At 43.1% G+C, this 18,644-nt stretch overlaps 1 pseudogene; it reads right to left on the bottom strand.

Moving 5' to 3' along the window:
* The window catches only part of LOC131695928 (uncharacterized), a 28,259-nt pseudogene that overhangs the window by 3,184 nt on the left and 6,431 nt on the right, over nt 1–18,644 (bottom strand).

The following is an 18,644-nucleotide window of genomic DNA, read 5'->3' as shown; positions in this document are numbered from 1 at the left end:
TTTATTTTAAGGTGTGTAGCAAATTTTCAACAAGCAACATAATACGTTGGGTAGAAAGAAGTAGCTTGCACACGGAACAAAAATTTAAATTATCCTCTCGCTCGTTTCGTGCACTGCTTTTCCATTACTTTCTACTGTTATTATCAGTATTACCAAAACGAATGTGTTGTTGCATGTGTTTAAGAGAAACGTTGAAGTCGCATGCTTCTATTCAAGCTTTTTGGCAGCCCCCGTGAACTAACTGCATTAAATGATTTTTTGTGCAGCTCCGTGCTAGTAGCAAACAAAATGGCCCTACCAGTGTCTGATTCGTGAGATTGTGCAGGATTTCAAAGTCGAGCTAAGCTTATAAAGTTCAGCCGTAATGGTACCCGAAGAAGCCAGTCTTGTCGTTTTGTTCGAGGCTACAAAACAGTTCGCCAGGCACGTAACTATCATGCCAAAAATATCCAACGATCCAGCGCATCACCATCAACACCAACGCCGATACCAAAGGTTCTTTTCAGAACCACCATTATTACCATAGAGAATTATTTGAAAATTTCCCATTCAAACGTGATTCTGTTGAATATTATTAGATTTAAATTAACGTCTCGAATTGAAATAACGACGCTCCGGTTATGTGACAGACATTACCCACCCATCTTTTTTTATTGTGACCACGACACCCCATTTCAATATTTCTGAATGAACAGAAGGTCGAGTTTGGAAAGTTTGTAACTTTCATTGTACTTAACCAAATTACACAATGTTCGCACTAATGATTCAGAAATATGATCAGGAATCTTCTGTTAGATTTGTAAGCATGTATAATTTACATGAATAAAGAAAAATTGATTTTCAGGAATCAATTATTATCTGTTCTTCCATTGGCCAGTACTACGCGACTTCCTCATGCTAACAATTAATTTCATCGTTAGCCATCTCCCTCACCAAGGCCAACAACGCCAACAAAACCGGTCCTTTTCAGGACCACCATCATTTTTGTAAAGAATAATTTGAAATATTCCTCGCCCAAATCACCTTTTGTCCGAAAATTCCAATGAGTATCAACATATTTGAAGAGCGTGTTCCTTATGTATTCTACATCTCTCCGGTTATGTCGCAGACATTACCCACCCATCTTTTGTCGCCGCGTGTTTAGTTTTTCGTTCGGTAGCTAGTTGGTTCGGTTGCGGTGTCCGTTCGACAATTCGGTCGTATGTCGAAACGGAAACGCCGGTCGGGCGGCTCGAAGGCCAGCCCCAAACAAAGCAAGAGCGCAAAAGCGCTGAAAAGTCCAAAGGAACCGGACGGCAAGAGATTGCGGTCAGAAAGAGACCGAATGTCAGTGTATTCGGCTCCCCCAGCGAGCATTGCGAGCGCAGCGAAAACTACAACCAATATCAGTGACGTTGGTGATTTCGGCGGATCCATGCAGGATTTGCTTGAAGAAGATTTACAGCCGCCAGTGAAAATTAAAATTCCACCCATCATGGTTAAGTCGGTCCCGCTCGAAAAGCTGATGAAAACCATGAAAGCGCTAGGTGTTTCGGCTGAATACAAAATCTGCCGAATCGGCATAAAAGTGATGGTGCAAACAAAAGAAAATTTCGGAAAAGCTACGGCATATCTGAAAAGCAGTAAAACGCAGTTTTTCACCCACGACTTTGCCGGTGAAAAGCCGTTCAAGGCGGTGATACGCGGGCTGCCTGTGATGGCAACTGAAGATATCAAGGAGGAACTGCGCGTTCACTACAAGCTGGAGCCAATAGAAGTTTTCCAGATGTCACGCCGCGAAAAAGTTAAAACCTTTCGGGACTGCCTGTTTCTAGTGCATTTTCCAAAAGGTACCGTAACGCTAAATGCACTTCAGGCGGTGCGTTCAATCGGATCAATAGTTATTCGCTGGGAGCCATATCGTGGCACAAATCGCGACGTAACACAATGTCAACGATGCTTAAATTTCGGCCATGGTACCCGGAACTGCAATGTAAAGCCCCGTTGCGACTATTGTGCTCAGCCGCATAGCACTGCCGACTGTTTGGTGGAAGGTGCCATCGAATACCGTTGTGCAAACTGTGGTGGGAAGCATCGAGGTTCAAATCGTTCCTGCTGGAAGAGAGAGGAATACAAAAATATTCGGAAACAAGCCTCTACACAGAACCAAGCCGGAAGGAAGCGACAGGAAGTGCCTGCGTTTACAACCACAAATTTCCCCATGCTGGCTCCCAGCAGATCAGGGACTGCGACTCCTCCAATAAGTCCTCCTGATAGTCATCCGGTGGTCCCTACCACTCAACTCAGCACTTCTACCGTTCGTCAGGATACGTCTTTATCTCGACCGTGGGCACCCACCACTAACCCGTGGGCACTTCCAACCAATGGTGGCCAAGATGGTTCTCCGGACCAGCAATCCGCGACATTGTTTTCAGCTGAGCAGCTGACGGGCATCTTTACTGAAATGTGTGGCCAGTTACGACAGTGCCGCACTCGCCAAGACCAGATCTACGTTCTGGGGCTGATGGTCATTCGTTATGGCTGTTAAACCCCTCCGTCTGATGAACTGGAATGCTCACTCTATCCGAGTGAAAAAGATCGAGCTTGTAGACTTCATCAACACAAACGCCATCGATGTAAGTATCGTAACCGAAACATATCTTTCCCCTGATATCCCGTTCTCCATACCAAACTACACCACGGTGCGTATGGATCGAACACACTCTCGCGGAGGAGGCGTAGCGATCATAGTGAAAAAGGGCATCAAATTTCTAATGCTGCCGCAACCTGTCACAACCGTCATCGAATGTTTAGGAGTTGAAATCGAAACTTCAGAAGGGATAATTAAAATCTTCGCTGTCTATTGTCCACATCAATGCTATACTACCAATGGTTTGGCTAGACAATTCAAAAATGACTTGTCCAAACTTACGAGATCGAACGCTAAATACATAATCGGTGGTGACCTTAACGCTCGACATAACCTGTGGAGGAATAGCAGGAAAAATCAGAATGGTTCCCTACTCTTTGAAGATGCCCAACTTGGCTATTATAGTGTTCATTTTCCTGACGAGCCCACATTCCTCTCTCCGGCTGGTGTGCCCTCTACTCTGGATATTTTCTTGTCCAACACCGAAATCTCTAAGCCGCAAACCCTCTCTGAACTCAGCTCCGATCACTTTCCGGTAACTTGCGAATTCGGTGGTGAAGTTGTTGCGTCCCCGATCCATCTTAGGAAAGATTTCCACAGGGTTAATTGGGTGGTCTTCCAGAGAACTGTTGACTCGCTACTGGAAGAAAATCCTCCTCTTACTGATACAAACGACGTCGACAGCTGTCTGGAAAGGTTTCAGCAAGCGTTGGATGGTGCAGATAGGGCATGCATCAGAAAAGTTCCGGTGAAAGCAAACACCATTTCCATTGACCGTGACACAAAATACCACATTCGCCTTCGTAACATTTTTAGACGGCAGTTCCAAAGAACTGGTGACCTGGTTAAAAAACAGCTCGTCTCGGACCTCAACGAAGTTATTAAGAGTAGAATGGATCGGCTGAAAAATGAGAACTTCGGTAAGGTAGTGCAGGGCCTTAAGGATCATTCCAGGCCATTCTGGAAAGTTGCCAAGGTGCTAAAATCCCGACCCAAACAAATCCCACCATTGAAATCTGCCAACAATCTGCATGTTTCTCCCCTCGAAAAAGCAAATATCATCGGTGACCACTTTGCACGCTCGCACAACATTGGCAATGGTATGCGAAGTCCACTCGAAACGGCAGTAGAGGATAAAATGCGCTTGCTAGATGAGACAATCTGCGTTGTCCCTCAGGATCAGCTGGTGACAGTTGACGAAGTTCGCATGGCAATAAGAAAGACCAAGAACATGAAGGCCCCCGGGTTTGATGAAGTGTTCAATCTGATACTGAAAAATCTCAGTCACCGAGCCCTAACATCACTGGCAAACATTTTTAACAAATGTTTGGAGTTACGATATTTCCCTTCCGCGTGGAAAATCGCCAAAATAATCCCTATTCTCAAACCCGGTAAAGATCCCACCGCACCCACCAGCTACAGACCTATCAGTTTATTGTCATCGCTGAGTAAAATCTTCGAGAAGTTGCTTCTGGACCGTCTACTAGTGTTTGTGGAAACAAATAACATCCTCCTGACTGAACAGTTTGGCTTCAGGAGAGGCCACTCAACGACGCACCAACTAACGAGAGTGATAAATATTATAAGGCAGAACTAAGCTGTCTCCAAGTCGACTGCAATGGCTCTACTGGATGTAGAGAAAGCGTTCGACAACGTGTGGCACGATGGGCTCATCTACAAGCTTTGCGTGTCTAACGTTCCAATCTATCTCACACAAATCGTTAGAAGCTATCTCCGCGATAGAACATTTAAAGTCGCACTTCAGGGAGCAGTCTCCAACGTTTATAGCATACCAGCTGGTGTCCCCCAGGGAAGTCTCCTCGGTCCGATGCTATACAACCTGTTTACTTCGGATATTCCTCGCATGCCCGACGGCTCATGGCTGTCGTTGTTTGCGGACGACACTGCTCTCCTTGTGAAAGGGAGGAAAGTGACCGAGCTTCGAAGTAAGCTGCAACGATGCCTCGACATCTTCGTCGACTATACCAACAAATGGAAGATAAAATTGAACCTCCCAAAAACACAAACGATCCTGTTTAAGCATCGGCAAACAGCGAGACTGGATCCTCCGACCAACTGCAGAGTGTCACTTGGAGGAACACAAATCGATTGGACTACAGAAGCAATTTACCTTGGTCTGCTGATGGACTCCAAGCTACTGTTTCGTCAGCACATCGAAAAAACAGTCACCAAGTGTTCTCTTATGGTTAAGTGCCTCTACCCTCTCATCAACAGGCGCTCTAAACTCTCCGACCGCAATAAGTTGGCTGTTTACAAGCAGATCTTCATTCCCGTGATTGACTACGCCAGTGTTGTGTGGCAGACCAGCGCGATTTCACACAAGAAGAAACTACAAGTGTTCCAAAACAGAACATTAAAAATGATTTTAAATTTACCGTTCGATACCAGAACCAATTTAGTTCACACACTTGCGGGTATTGATACCGTCATCGCAAGATTAGATAAAACATATGCAAATTTCAGAGAAAAATGCCAAAATTCAAATTTCGAGCTAATACGCAGACTTTTTTAGAGTTAAGTTGTAAATTTTGTAAATAGTAGGTTAGGATTTAGGTTAGGAAAAACAATCAAACAAACAAATTCCGTCAATTCGGTAGTGCCTGAACAATCAATAATTACCATCAAACAAACACAAAATTGATATAACAAAGATGAAGAGAAAACAATCTATATCACTTAAACTACCAATTACATGTATATACTAAAACAAAATATTGAAATAAACATATATTAAATCGTTAAAAAAAATGTTTTGGTCATCATTCGTCGTTTGAACAGCATCACAGTGGTATCAGTAGTAGAGCAGAATTTTCGCGCCATGGCCCGTACGAAACAGACCGCCCGCAAGTCCACCGGAGGGAAAGCTCCCCGCAAACAGTTGGCAACGAAGGCTGCCCGTAAAAGTGCCCCAGCTACGGGTGGCGTTAAGAAGCCCCATCGCTACAGACCAGGAACTGTCGCGCTGCGAGAAATTCGTCGCTATCAGAAGTCGACAGAGCTACTAATCCGCAAGCTGCCCTTCCAGCGTCTGGTTCGTGAGATCGCGCAGGACTTCAAAACCGATCTGCGCTTCCAGAGCTCAGCCGTCATGGCCCTTCAAGAAGCCAGCGAGGCTTACCTGGTTGGTTTGTTCGAGGATACCAATCTGTGCGCTATCCATGCCAAGCGAGTGACCATCATGCCGAAAGACATCCAACTGGCTCGCCGGATCCGTGGGGAGCGGGCCTAAATTTGGTGTGTGCCCATCACCCCCCAGAACGAAACAGCAACAAACGGTCCTTTTCAGGACCACAACCAATCATATTTTACTAAGAATTATTAGCAGAAATTTTCCGTTTCCCTCCAAAAATGCTCAGGCGGGTGGCTGTGTGTGTTTGTTAGACAGCACGCCGATGGGGGATTTTTTGCCAGCAGCACCACCTCGTACCGATCGACAGTAGTAGCGTGTGAAAAACAAGACCCATTGAGGGAAATCTTGCGCGGCCGATTTGTGATTTAGCACCAAATCGATGAGTGAACTTTTGAGAGATTGGGTGAAATCGTCAATGCCATGATATGAGGGAAACTATTATTAAGCGTCTGACGAGCATTGCAAAAAAAAAAACTTGTGCAATGCTCACAGAAATGTACGTTGATGATTATCGGAGTGAAAATCAAATTAACTCTTTTTATCAGAAGAAAATAGTCGCCCTGAAAAGGGCGGTTTTTACGGCTAGAAAGGAGCGGGATTTAAGTTGCTGCGGAGGCCCTCTTTTCAGTCTTCTTCGGCAGCAGTGCGGCCTGTATGTTAGGCAACACGCCACCCTGAGCAATGGTCACACCGGAGAGCAGTTTGTTCAGCTCTTCGTCATTTCGAATGGCCAGCTGCAGATGACGGGGGATGATTCTGGTCTTTTTGTTATCGCGAGCAGCGTTTCCTGCCAGCTCCAGTACTTCGGCGGCAAGATATTCCATCACAGCTGCCAAGTAGACGGGTGCTCCGGCACCGACACGTTCAGCATAATTTCCCTTCCTCAGCAGACGGTGAATTCGGCCAACAGGGAACTGGAGACCGGCACGAACTGAGCGGGATTTTGGCTTTCCCTTCACTTTTCCTCCTTTACCGCGTGCAGACATTGTTGTAGGTTTATCGCTGTGCGCGTTCGTGTGTAGTCACGTAGACAATACGAGTAACACTGATGCCACTCGCGCACACAGCATCCCTTGTTATGCATTCGCTTCATTGCACATCGTTCGCCAAAGGGGCGGAGTAGCGAACGAACGAAACGCGCTAAACACAAAAAAGGACGAACCTTCGTCTCGCTACACGATCGTATATAAGCGATATGTAGTGATTTTTGCTACCAATCAGTCAGCGCAGTTCGCATCGAGAGCGTTAACAGCAGCACAACCACGTCGTTACTATGGCACCGAAAGCCAGCGGAAAGGCTGTGAAAAAATCCGGCGGCGGCGGTGGCAAGGCACAGAAGAACATCGCCACAAAAGCAGGAGGAGGAGAGAAGAAGAAGCGAAAGCAACGGCGCAAGGAAAGCTACGCTATCTACATCTACAAGGTGCTGAAGCAGGTCCATCCGGACACCGGTGTCTCGTCGAAGGCGATGAGCATCATGAATAGCTTCGTGAACGACATCTTCGAGCGTATTGCTAACGAAGCATCTCGTCTGGCCCATTACAACCGACGGTCGACGATCACCTCCCGCGAGGTACAGACCGCCGTTCGTTTGCTGTTACCGGGAGAGCTGGCGAAACATGCCGTATCGGAAGGTACCAAGGCCGTTACCAAGTATACCAGCTCGAAGTAAACGTGTCGCCCGCCCCGCCGCCGGATGTCACACACCACCACCCCATCGTCATCGGCCCTTTTCAGGGCCACCAAAACACGTTCTGGTAAAGAGTTGAATTGAAATGTGTACACATAGTTTATATAAACATTAGTTGTTGTTGTTTGTTTGTTTGTTTGTTTCATTAGAGCAAAAACGTCGTTGTCATTTTTGTTTCTCTGTCCATTTTTCAAATCATCACCAAATCAATTGCTGTAGTTTGTGGAAGTAGTCTTTCCCCTTACCGCTAGTTGATTGTTTTTGTTAAGACGGAAAACGGTCTTTTTTCTACCCCTTTATCGTCTATATTCTACTCAGTCAGTCTAAAACAGCCCCTGCGTATGAAAATTCTGCCGCAAAAAGAACACATTTCTGGATCATACTTGTTAATACAATGCACTTCCCAGCCTTCAAACTTCTGATCTGCGTTGAACGTTAATAATTAAATACCCAACACAATTCATAATCGCAAAGTTGAACAATACAATACGTTCGTCAATTTAGGCTAAAAAATCGGTAATTATCGTTCGTTCGTTTGTTTATTGTGCCAGCCAATTTTTCTCTGTTTTATTATAGCCAAAATAAGCGCGTTGTTTGCTAATCAGAGTAATATTATACTTGCTCTGTTTGTTTGTTTGTTAAGGCAACAGAAAACCACGGCCTACTATTAATTTACCTGTACGTACGTACGTTTATCTGAGCAAGAAACCGCGCCTATTTACTATAGTGATTTGTTTAATCAAACTAACGACGACTGATTTATCTTGCCAATCGGCAGCCAGTTGAATGCGGGTGTGTGCGCGCGCTGCTGCTCAAGCTAGAAAACTCATGGGGGGAACGGAGCATTAACGGAAAATAAGCATCAATCAATTCTTTACAATTTTGTTAGTCCTGAAAAGGACTGTTGTTTTGGGGGGACGCGCACGTTGTCGGGAATTTACTTCTTGCCGGCGGTGACCTTCTTCGGGGCGGTGGCGGCCTTCTTTGGCTTAGGTGCCCTCGGCTTGTTCGCTGCAGCCTTCGATGGTTTGGTGGCTTTCTGTTTAGTGGCAGCCGTTACCGCCTTTGCAGGGGCAGCAGCTTTCGCTTTCTTCGTAGCCGATTTCTTAGCGGCCGGGATCGCCGCCTTTGGCTTGCTGGTCTTCTCACCACCACCAGCCGGCGGATTTTTCTTCTCCCCGGATTTAGTAGCCGATTTCTTCGGTTTTTTCGCTGCACCCGATGGTGGTTTCTTATCGCCAGCCGGTTTCTTTGCTTCGACCGTCACCTTAAACGATCCGGAAGCACCGGTACCCTTGGTCTGGGTGATGTTTCCCTTCTCGACACCCGTTTTCAAAGCCTTCCGGATAAACGGAGCCAGCCTGGCGACGTCACACATGTAGTTGGCGGCGATGTACTTTTTGATCGCCTGCAGTGATGATCCGCTCCGTTCCTTCAGGGTCCGGATGGCAGCCAGAACCATCTCACTCACTGGTGGATGGGTTGAAGATTTTTTCGGTTTCTTGGCGTCACTCTTGCTAGCCTTGGCCGCCTGCTTCGGTGGCGCTTTGGCGGCTGGCGGAGAGGCGACGACGGCAGGGGCCGTAGCAGCAACGTCGATAGCAGTTTCAGCCATTGCGCGTTCGTTTGGTTTGGTTTTCTTCCACACACACAGTTGTAGACGACGAGTCGATGGATGCACGATGATGCAAGTCTGCGAATATGATAACCGGGGGTCCGGTGTCTGTTGTTTAGGATCGTATTCATCGGCTCTGTTTGGGAACGCGTAGATGACGGTTGGAAGTTACTATTCGATCGGTGCCGGTAAAATTTTACGGACTGTTGTTTTAAATCAACCAAAATCGAATTACTGCTTGTGAAAAGTACACTGGAAGTTTGCATTCAATTTACTGCACTGTCCGCACCGTCCAAACTAACACCCGCTGAACATTCTGTTTTAAGCGTATGGCCGAATATTATCAAATCATGTATCCGACTATGGCGGCACGTGCAAACTGAATTGTGGAAAATAGGTTAATTTGAACCTTCTAGCAATTGGAAAACCTTTTCGGTGCTATCCAATCGAAAGAAAACTTCTCTCTATATAAAATTATTTCATTTTTGTACATATTTGCTCGAGCGGAAGTGCTCGTAATTTGGCGACCTGCGGAAAACGTTTCGGTCGGCTGGTCCTTTGCTGAAAACTTTCGTTATTAAAATTACTAAAACAAAAAAAGTTAACGGGTGGCAACACAAATTTTGGATTTTTAATGTAGAATACATTTAAGGTTTCAATATAGGGGTCCCGTTTCAAAATATCGGCTGCGGCGCCGCGTCAGATTTTGAACGTTAATAACTTTTATCATACTTAACAGAATGATTTGATTTTTAGACCAATTTGTTGCAAATATGTTCCTCTATGCTGTATTAAAATTTGAAGTATGTATAACATGTACTAATAACAAAAAAAATGTGTTTTGAAAAATCTTTCGAAAACGACTCGGAAAAGTGAAAATTTTCAGCCCATCCCGCACAGAGCCGTCGTTATGGTAGACCAACCGAACAATAAAATAATGAAAAGTTTATATATAGGTCCATTACATGTTTGTTCGTATGGTTATTCGCATTGGGTTGCTTGACGAGAGCACTTGGTGGGGGAAAGACGGCATATTCCTTTGGTTAGGCCATTAGAAGCCGGACGGAAAGGAAAGGCTCATGCACGGCACGAGAACGAGCGAGAAAGCGATAGTAGTGCATATTAGCGCGATTATATAAATATCTGTCGGTCGGTTTTTCTCATCATTCGTATTCGTTCAAGCACTAGCAAGCAGCCAGTCCACCGAAGAAAAGCAGTCGGCGATGACGACGGCGGAAAAAGTGCCCCAGCTACTGGTGACTCATCGCAACCCGATCAGGAACTGTCGCCCTGCAAGAATTTCGCCCCAACTAAAGGGCAACAGAGTAGGCTATCGTTCCAGCGTCTGGGTCGTGAGATTGTGCAGGACTGCAAAGTCGAGCTACGCTTACAAAGCTCAGTCGTAATGATGCCCCGAGAAGCCAACGATGCCTACTTGGTCGGTTTGTTCGAGAATGCAAAATAGTGCTTTCTAGCTCACCGTGTCCGCGGGGAGTGCGTCTGAATTATGCTCCCGCAATAAAACAATAAACGGTTCTTTACAGGACCAATTAATTGTGTTCTAATAAGAGTTAAACTGAAATTTACATTTTATGGTGTATAACAAATAATTTTCAGAAAGCAATATAAGAAATACGATGTGTGGAAAGAAAGAAAGAGAATTTAAATTATCTTCTCTCGCTCGTTTTCGTGCACTGCTTTTCCATTCCTTTCTGCTGCTACTACCATCATAACTGAAACGAATGTGCGTGTTCCCCCACCATCTCATGGCCAGTGTTGCCACAATTGCATGTCGCTATAACAATTTGAATTATTTTATTGATCCTCTCTAGTATTGATAAAATATAGAACATGCAAAGTACACTAGTCGCATGCTTTTATTCGAACTTTTTGGCAGCCTCCATTGATTAACTGCATAAATCGATTTGTTTGTGCAGCTCCTTGCTAGTAGCAAACTAAATAGCCTTTATCAGCGCTAACAAATAAAACAAAAGAATTTAAGTTTGTGAAAATCTTTTCCTTCCTTCTTTTCAAATCTGCAACATTCTTTGAAAATATTGTTGGAATGTTGTTATTGAAAAACTGAACATGCAAGTTTGCTAGCACTGGCCACTAGATTGAAGGCGATGGAAAGACAGAATATTCGTTTTGGTTATGCTAGTATTGGTAGCCGAACGGAAAGGAAAGGCACAGGAATGGCACGAAAACGAGCGGGAGAGCGATAGTAGTGCTTTCTTGTGTTTTCATATATGAATATTGGTCGGTCGGTTTTTCTCATCATTCGTATTCGTTCAAGCACTAGCAAGCAGCCAGTCCACCGGAGGAAAGGAGTTGGCGATGATGACGGTCCGCAAAAGTGCCCCAGCTACTGGTGGCCCATCGCAACCAACTACCGATCAGGAACTGTCGCCATGCTAGTATTTCGCCCCAACTAAAGGGCAACGGAGCAACTAATCCGCTGGCTAACATTCCAGCGTCTGGTTCGTAAGGTTGTGTATTACTTCAAAGTCGAGCTACGCTTACAAAACTCAGCCGTAATGAAGCCACTGATGCCTACTTGGTCGGTTTGTGGGAGTGGGCGTAAATTACAATAAAAGCAACGGTTCTTTTCAGGACCAATCAATTGTGTTCTAGTAAGAGTTAAACTGAAACTTTTATTTTAAGGTGTGTAGCAAATTTTCAACAAGCAACATAATACGTTGGGTAGAAAGAAGTAGCTTGCACACGGAACAAAAATTTAAATTATCCTCTCGCTCGTTTCGTGCACTGCTTTTCCATTACTTTCTACTGTTATTATCAGTATTACCAAAACGAATGTGTTGTTGCATGTGTTTAAGAGAAACGTTGAAGTCGCATGCTTCTATTCAAGCTTTTTGGCAGCCCCCGTGAACTAACTGCATTAAATGATTTTTTGTGCAGCTCCGTGCTAGTAGCAAACAAAATGGCCCTACCAGTGTCTGATTCGTGAGATTGTGCAGGATTTCAAAGTCGAGCTAAGCTTATAAAGTTCAGCCGTAATGGTACCCGAAGAAGCCAGTCTTGTCGTTTTGTTCGAGGCTACAAAACAGTTCGCCAGGCACGTAACTATCATGCCAAAAATATCCAACGATCCAGCGCATCACCATCAACACCAACGCCGATACCAAAGGTTCTTTTCAGAACCACCATTATTACCATAGAGAATTATTTGAAAATTTCCCATTCAAACGTGATTCTGTTGAATATTATTAGATTTAAATTAACGTCTCGAATTGAAATAACGACGCTCCGGTTATGTGACAGACATTACCCACCCATCTTTTTTTATTGTGACCACGACACCCCATTTCAATATTTCTGAATGAACAGAAGGTCGAGTTTGGAAAGTTTGTAACTTTCATTGTACTTAACCAAATTACACAATGTTCGCACTAATGATTCAGAAATATGATCAGGAATCTTCTGTTAGATTTGTAAGCATGTATAATTTACATGAATAAAGAAAAATTGATTTTCAGGAATCAATTATTATCTGTTCTTCCATTGGCCAGTACTACGCGACTTCCTCATGCTAACAATTAATTTCATCGTTAGCCATCTCCCTCACCAAGGCCAACAACGCCAACAAAACCGGTCCTTTTCAGGACCACCATCATTTTTGTAAAGAATAATTTGAAATATTCCTCGCCCAAATCACCTTTTGTCCGAAAATTCCAATGAGTATCAACATATTTGAAGAGCGTGTTCCTTATGTATTCTACATCTCTCCGGTTATGTCGCAGACATTACCCACCCATCTTTTTATTCGAACTTTTTGGCAGCCTCCATTGATTAACTGCATAAATCGATTTGTTTGTGCAGCTCCTTGCTAGTAGCAAACTAAATAGCCTTTATCAGCGCTAACAAATAAAACAAAAGAATTTAAGTTTGTGAAAATCTTTTCCTTCCTTCTTTTCAAATCTGCAACATTCTTTGAAAATATTGTTGGAATGTTGTTATTGAAAAACTGAACATGCAAGTTTGCTAGCACTGGCCACTAGATTGAAGGCGATGGAAAGACAGAATATTCGTTTTGGTTATGCTAGTATTGGTAGCCGAACGGAAAGGAAAGGCACAGGAATGGCACGAAAACGAGCGGGAGAGCGATAGTAGTGCTTTCTTGTGTTTTCATATATGAATATTGGTCGGTCGGTTTTTCTCATCATTCGTATTCGTTCAAGCACTAGCAAGCAGCCAGTCCACCGGAGGAAAGGAGTTGGCGATGATGACGGTCCGCAAAAGTGCCCCAGCTACTGGTGGCCCATCGCAACCAACTACCGATCAGGAACTGTCGCCATGCTAGTATTTCGCCCCAACTAAAGGGCAACGGAGCAACTAATCCGCTGGCTAACATTCCAGCGTCTGGTTCGTAAGGTTGTGTATTACTTCAAAGTCGAGCTACGCTTACAAAACTCAGCCGTAATGAAGCCACTGATGCCTACTTGGTCGGTTTGTGGGAGTGGGCGTAAATTACAATAAAAGCAACGGTTCTTTTCAGGACCAATCAATTGTGTTCTAGTAAGAGTTAAACTGAAACTTTTATTTTAAGGTGTGTAGCAAATTTTCAACAAGCAACATAATACGTTGGGTAGAAAGAAGTAGCTTGCACACGGAACAAAAATTTAAATTATCCTCTCGCTCGTTTCGTGCACTGCTTTTCCATTACTTTCTACTGTTATTATCAGTATTACCAAAACGAATGTGTTGTTGCATGTGTTTAAGAGAAACGTTGAAGTCGCATGCTTCTATTCAAGCTTTTTGGCAGCCCCCGTGAACTAACTGCATTAAATGATTTTTTGTGCAGCTCCGTGCTAGTAGCAAACAAAATGGCCCTACCAGTGTCTGATTCGTGAGATTGTGCAGGATTTCAAAGTCGAGCTAAGCTTATAAAGTTCAGCCGTAATGGTACCCGAAGAAGCCAGTCTTGTCGTTTTGTTCGAGGCTACAAAACAGTTCGCCAGGCACGTAACTATCATGCCAAAAATATCCAACGATCCAGCGCATCACCATCAACACCAACGCCGATACCAAAGGTTCTTTTCAGAACCACCATTATTACCATAGAGAATTATTTGAAAATTTCCCATTCAAACGTGATTCTGTTGAATATTATTAGATTTAAATTAACGTCTCGAATTGAAATAACGACGCTCCGGTTATGTGACAGACATTACCCACCCATCTTTTTAATGTAGAATACATTTAAGGTTTCAATATAGGGGTCCCGTTTCAAAATATCGGCTGCGGCGCCGCGTCAGATTTTGAACGTTAATAACTTTTATCATACTAAACAGAATGATTTGATTTTTAGGCCAATTTGTTGCAAATATGTTCCTCTATGCTGTATTAAAATTTGAAGTATGTATAACATGCACTAATAACAAAAAAATGTGTTTTGAAAAATCTTTCGAAAACGACTCGGAAAAGTGAAATTTTTCAGCCCATTCCGCACAGAGCCGTCAAAATCGTGGACCAACCGAGCAATAAAATAATGAAAAGTTTATATATAGGTCCACTACATGTTTGTTTTATGATTATTCGCATTGGGTTGCTTGACGAGAGCAGTTGGTGGGGGAAAGACGGCATATTCCTTTGGTTAGGCCATTAGAAGCCGGACGGAAAGGAAAGGCTCATGCACGGCACGAGAACGAGCGAGAAAGCGATAGTAGTGCATATTAGCGCGATTATATAAATATCTGTCGGTCGGTTTTTCTCATCATTCGTATTCGTTCAAGCACTAGCAAGCAGCCAGTCCACCGAAGGAAAGCAGTTGGCGATGACGACGGCGGAAAAAGTGCCCCAGCTACTGGTGACTCATCGCAACCCGATCAGGAACTGTCGCCCTGCAAGAATTTCGCCCCAACTAAAGGGCAACAGAGAAACTAATCTGTGTTCTAATAAGAGTTAAACGGGCTCATCGTGTCCGCGGGGAGTGCGTCTGAATTATGCTCCCGCAATAAAACAATAAACGGTTCTTTACAGGACCAATTAATTGTGTTGTAATAAGAGTTAAACTGAAATTTACATTTTATGGTGCATAACAAATAATTTTCAGAAAGCTATATAAGAAATATGATGTGTGGAAAGAAAGAAAGAGAATTTAAATTATCCTCTCTCGCTCGTTTTCGTGCACTGCTTTTCCATTCCTTTCTGCTGCTACTACCATCATAACTAAAACGAATGTGCGTGTTCCCCCACAATCTCTTGGCCAGTGTTGCCACAATTGCATGTCGCTATTACAATTTGAATTATTTTATTGATCCTCTCTAGTATTGATAAAATATAGAACGTGCAAAGTACACTAGTCGCATGCTTTTATTCGAACTTTTTGGCAGCCTCCATTGATTAACTGCATAAATCGATTTGTTTGTGCAGCTCCTTGCTAGTAGCAAACTAAATAGCCTTTATCAGCGCTAACAAATAAGACAAAAGAATTTAAATTTGTGAAAATCTTCTCCTTCCTTCTTTTCAAATCTGCAACATTCTTTGAAAATATTGTTGGAATGTTGTTATTGAAAAACTGAACATGCAAGTTTGCTAGCACTGGCCACTGATTGAAGGCGATGGAAAGACAGAATATTCGTTTTGGTTATGCTAGTATTGGTAGCCGAACGGAAAGGAAAGACACAGGAATGGCACGAAAACGAGCGAGAGAGCGATAGTAGTGCTTTCTCGTGTGTTCATATATGAATATTGGTCGGTCGGTTTTTCTCATCATTCGTATTCGTTCAAGCACTAGCAAGCAGCCAGTCCACCGAAGGAAAGAAGTTGGCGATGACGACGGTCGGAAAAAGTGCCCCAGCTACTGGTGACTCATCGCAACCCGATCAGGAACTGTCGCCCTGCAAGAATTTCGCCCCAACTAAAGGGCAACAGAGAAACTAATCTGTGTTCTAATAAGAGTTAAACGGGCTCATCGTGTCCGCGGGGAGTGCGTCTGAATTATGCTCCCGCAATAAAACAATAAACGGTTCTTTACAGGACCAATTAATTGTGTTGTAATAAGAGTTAAACTGAAATTTACATTTTATGGTGCATAACAAATAATTTTCAGAAAGCTATATAAGAAATATGATGTGTGGAAAGAAAGAAAGAGAATTTAAATTATCCTCTCTCGCTCGTTTTCGTGCACTGCTTTTCCATTCCTTTCTGCTGCTACTACCATCATAACTAAAACGAATGTGCGTGTTCCCCCACAATCTCTTGGCCAGTGTTGCCACAATTGCATGTCGCTATTACAATTTGAATTATTTTATTGATCCTCTCTAGTATTGATAAAATATAGAACGTGCAAAGTACACTAGTCGCATGCTTTTATTCGAACTTTTTGGCAGCCTCCATTGATTAACTGCATAAATCGATTTGTTTGTGCAGCTCCATGCTAGTAGAAAACTAAATAGCCTTTATCAGCGCTAACAAATAAGACAAAAGAATTTAAATTTGCGAAAATCTTCTCCTTCCTTCTTTTCAAATCTGCAACATTCTTTGAAAATATTGTTGGAATGTTGTTATTGAAAAACTGAACATGCAAGTTTGCTAGCACTGGCCACTAGATTGAAGGCGATGGAAAGACAGAATATTCGTTTTGGTTATGCTAGTATTGGTAGCCGAACGGAAAGGAAAGGCACAGGAATGGCACGAAAACGAGCGGGAGAGCGATAGTAGTGCTTTCTCGTGTTTTCATATATGAATATTGGTCGGTTGGTTTTTCTCATCATTCGTATTCGTTCAAGCACTAGCAAGCAGCCAGTCCACCGGAGGAAAGCAGTTGGCGATGATTACGGTCCGCAAAAGTGCCCCAGCTACTGGTGGCCCATCGCAACCAACTACCGATCAGGAACTATCGCCATGCTAGTATTTCGCCCCAACTAAAGGGCAACGGAGCAACTAATCCGCTGGCTAACATTCCAGCGTCTGGTTCGTAAGGTTGTGTATTACTTCAAAGTCGAGCTACGCTTACAAAACTCAGCCGTAATGAAGCCAGTGATGCCTACTTGGTCGGTTTGTGGGAGTGGGCGTAAATTACAATAAAAGCAACGGTTCTTTTCAGGACCAATCAATTGTGTTCTAGTAAGAGTTAAACTGAAACTTTCATTTTAAGGTGTGTAGCAAATTTTCAACAAGCAACATAATACGTTGTGTGGAAAGAAGTAGCTTGCACATGGAAAAAAAAATTAAATTATCCTCTCGCTCGTTTCGTGCACTGCTTTTCCATTCCTTTCTACTGTTATTATCAGTATTACCAAAACGAATGTGTTGTTGCATGTGTTTAAGAGAAACGTTGAAGTCGCATGCTTCTATTCAAGCTTTTTGGCAGCCCCCGTGAACTAACTGCATATGATTTTTTTGTGCAGCTCCGTGCTAGTAGCAAACAAAATGGCTCTACTAGTGTCTGATTCGTGAGATTGTGCAGGATTTCAAAGTCGAGCTAAGTTTATAAAGTTCAGCCGTAATGGTACCCGAAGAAGCCAGTCTTGTCGTTTTGTTCGAGGCTACAAAACAGTTCGCTAGGCACGTAACTATCATGCCAAAAAAGATGGGTGGGTAATGTCTGCGACATAACCGGAGAGATGTAGAATACATAAGGAACACGCTCTTCAAATATGTTGATACTCATTGGAATTTTCGGACAAAAGGTGATTTGGGCGAGGAATATTTCAAATTATTCTTTACAAAAATGATGGTGGTCCTGAAAAGGACCGGTTTTGTTGGCGTTGTTGGCCTTGGTGAGGGAGATGGCTAACGATGAAATTAATTGTTAGCATGAGGAAGTCGCGTAGTACTGGCCAATGGAAGAACAGATAATAATTGATTCCTGAAAATCAATTTTTCTTTATTCATGTAAATTATACATGCTTACAAATCTAACAGAAGATTCCTGATCATATTTCTGAATCATTAGTGCGAACATTGTGTAATTTGGTTAAGTACAATGAAAGTTACAAACTTTCCAAACTCGACCTTCTGTTCATTCAGAAATATTGAAATGGGGTGTCGTGGTCACAATAAAAAAGATGGGTGGGTAATGTCTGCGACATAACCGGAGAGATGTAGAATACATAAGGAACACGTTCTTCAAATATGTTGATACTCATTGGAATTTTCGGACAAAAGGTGATTTGGGCGAGGAATATTTCAAATTATTCTTTACAAAAATGATGGTGGTCCTGAAAAGGTACCAGTTTTGTTGGCGTTGTTGGCCTTGGTGAGGGAGATGGCTAACGATGAAATTAATTGTTAGCATGAGGAAGTCGCGTAGTACTGGCCAATGGAACAACAGATAATAATTGATTCCTGAAAATCAATTTTTCTTTATTCATGTAAATTATACATACTTACAAATCTAACAGAAGATTCCTGATCATATTTCTGAATCATTAGTGCGAACATTGTGTAATTTGGTTAAGTACAATGAAAGTTACAAACTTTCCAAACTCGACCTTCTGTTCCTTCAGAAATATTGAAATGGGGTGTCTATATTAAACCGTTAGTCGTGGTCACAATAAAAAATGAAATGGGTAATGTCTGTCACATAACCAGA

This window comes from Topomyia yanbarensis, unplaced genomic scaffold (genome assembly GCF_030247195.1).
Source record: "Topomyia yanbarensis strain Yona2022 unplaced genomic scaffold, ASM3024719v1 HiC_scaffold_6, whole genome shotgun sequence".
In the NCBI taxonomy this organism is placed as follows: Eukaryota; Metazoa; Arthropoda; class Insecta; order Diptera; family Culicidae; genus Topomyia; species Topomyia yanbarensis.
This window is presented reverse-complemented; position numbering and strand designations above follow the sequence as displayed.